The following is a 3,049-nucleotide window of genomic DNA, read 5'->3' as shown; positions in this document are numbered from 1 at the left end:
AACAGGTATAGGACTCAGCTGGATAGGAGGCGATCGCAGTCTTAGCCAAAACAGAACAGAACAGATACTACACTTGATCTTAGCCAAAAGGCCGAGAAGCGATGCTGGGCAGCTGCCTCGACAGAGCAGCCGTTTCTCCAGCCTACAAGCCAAAGTTACGGTGCTGAACACATTGCCTCATGATCATCACTCGTGACTCACATATGGACACGTCTTACAAACAGCAGTGATCAATGGTTTACAATGAATGGCAAATGTGTTTTTTTTTGAAGGTTTCGAATGTTGTCCGATGTTGGTGGTTTTTGGGTCACGTGGTCCCCGCCGAGCCAGTGGGACGCAGCGACAACCCTAACGCCTTTTAACCACGGATAAGAGGAACGAGAGGAACGATCTAAATCTAACTGTGAAGTGAGGACTACAATAACAGATCCTACATCATTGGGACGACACTTAGAAAATGGTGTTCTTGTCAGAGTAACCAAACTACGTCAGGACATCTTGTAAGTGTAAAAAAGGCCACTGCCGAGTGAGGTGTCAGTGGAATGCAGCAAGGATTCCAAAGTGCACAATTGCTCGCGGTTGTCGTGGTGACCCATCGCTGTGTGACCTACGGTCAACAGAAAGTGAGTGATCGGAGTGGTTGAAAATAGTATTCCAGGGGAATTGTGTGATCTACCGGTCACGATTCCAGGAGTTATGACAAGGATTCGAGTTATGTCGTAAAGCCCAGAAACTTTGTCACTTTTGCTCAATTCCATCCATCCATTTTCTTCACTGCTTATCCTCACGAGGGTCGCGGGGAGTGCTGGAGCCTATCCCAGCTGTCAACGGGCAGGAGGCGGGGTACACCCTGAACTGGTTCCCACCCATATTTGCAGGCCACATGGAGACAAACAGCCACACTCACAATCACACCAGGGGTCATTTGGAGTGTCCAATTAATGTTGGATGTTTTTGGGATGTGGGAGGAAACCAGAGTGCCCAGAGAAAACCCACACGGGCACGGGGAGAACGTGCAAACGCCTCACAGATGGCTCCGGGATTGAACCCAGGACCTCAGAACTGTGAGGCCGACGCTTTTACCAGCTGATCCACCGTGGCGCCCTTGCCCAATTCCCATAATGTCAATAAATTGTCTACAACATCAAATTCACAGCTTGTAAAAACGTCGTTTTCTCCTTCACATTTGCCATTCATTTTTTTTCTTCGTCCCTTTGCATGTTGCCAGAAAATTCAGACAGATTTTCACCTGCCCTCAAAATTGGTGACCTTCCGACCTCTCGGGACACCATCAACGATGCCGTGATCTTTTGCGTATCAATAATTTGCAAGGAACAATCTGTTTCTACTGATACTAAATGATTTCTTTCCCTCCCCATTTCTTATGCCTACTGCATTTGATGCCATTTCATTTCCCTTCCCCAATATTTTTGCTCATTTACTCTCTGAGGTGAATGTCAAAAATTTCAAAAGACGTTTGGAAGGGCGAACAGACTCACGATACGTATTGAAAAAAATAGCTCGGGCAAAATTATTTCATGATCGGCCACCGACTTGTCAAACTGGGGGTCGTGGGCTCCGCTCCACTCCAATCCACTTGGAGAAGTACCCTACCATCTTCATAGTTGTTGTAATCGTGGAAGCCACACTAGATGGCAGTATGCACTTGAGTAAATAATCAATCGCAACGGACACGGTTTACATTGCAACGTTCACAAGTTGCTTGAATTTTCAGTTTGCGCTTTTCTTCCCCTACGGGTACACCTCGTTAAAATACAATGGAGTATGTACAAGTTTATTTATTTCAGTACTCATACGTTGGATGCATTAAAAAGCCATTTCTAGTAATGACACGTGACAATTGGAAAAAAAAAGTGCCATAGTTGTAAATAAATGTCATTTGGTTAGAATACTTGAATTCAGGAAATGTACGAGTAGGCCCCGCAGTGCTCCATTAGCATTACCTGTTGATGTGAAGTGACCTTATAGCCAATCTTGCTCACTCGAATGGCATTGACAATTTACTGTCGCCTGTGTTGACAATCCTATTCTATGGTCTTAATTTCTTTTAAATTTCATTTCATTTTGTCTTCATAAACTTAGCATGACCCTGCGTTATCGAAAGTGATATCTCAGTTTTCATGCGTGAAGGCTAAATGAATGTTGCTCTGACGTCATTATTAAATATGGAGGCTTTTCTTTTGATTGTTTTTGTTTCTGTTTTTTGCTGCAGGGGTCATTAAAGAGGAAATGCAAACAATACAAAGAGAGATGAACCTTTGGCTGACACAATGACAAACAATGTGTCATTGGTTCCTGAGGCTTTGCCCATTACTACCCAGCACACCTGCGCCTCATCCTGACTGATTTACACCGGTATTTATAGGACCCAGGGGACGACTGGTCTTCGCCAGATCGTTGCCTCATTCCCGCACTTCCGTACTCCTGACGCCAGCCTCCCGTGTACCGACCAACGCCTGTCTCCCGACCTACCCTGTAAGTTTACGTTTAATTACTTTTAACCACACAGATTCACAAGTATTCATTTTGAGGGGAGTTTCTGGTTGTGAATGTAGTGATTAACCAAATGTTTTAACACTACGCTTGCAGTTTCAGATTTGCAGGGATACGTCTCTGGTCATCCCAAAAAGGAAACTACTGTGACTGGCAAATACTGGTAACCTGACACTGTTTTAATCATGTCAGTGAAACCCTATTGAAATCATCTGACCAGGGGCGTCTACATCCGGATCGTAGACTCCCTGGTGTGGTTTCGTTGTAGGCATACTGTTATACCTACTGCAAATGCTGCAGTCCTGCAGTTCACCTTGAACATATTGTCTCATGAAAGGATGCCACCAGGCTTGGAGTCGTCTCAGTGTTTCATCCACACCTACATGGCATGTTCCATGGGTTTCAGAAATTAGATTTTTCAATTGTGTCTGAGATGGAATGCACTTTCCCTCTTTTCGCCATATGCCATCATCAGCTTTGACGACCCCTTTCGACTTCCACACACTTTTCTTCTGGACTTGCATTTTCCTGCCAC

General features: G+C 44.8%; 1 pseudogene; it reads right to left on the bottom strand.

Annotated features, from left to right (window-relative positions):
* On the bottom strand, positions 1 to 103 carry LOC133500084 (U2 spliceosomal RNA; annotated as a pseudogene).
* Between the last annotated feature and the right edge of the window lie 2,946 nt (positions 104 to 3,049).

Source organism: Syngnathoides biaculeatus, chromosome 4 (genome assembly GCF_019802595.1).
Source record: "Syngnathoides biaculeatus isolate LvHL_M chromosome 4, ASM1980259v1, whole genome shotgun sequence".
NCBI classification, from domain to species: domain Eukaryota; kingdom Metazoa; phylum Chordata; class Actinopteri; order Syngnathiformes; family Syngnathidae; genus Syngnathoides; species Syngnathoides biaculeatus.
The sequence above is the reverse complement of the archived record's forward strand: the minus strand, read 5'-3'. Positions and strand labels throughout refer to the sequence as shown.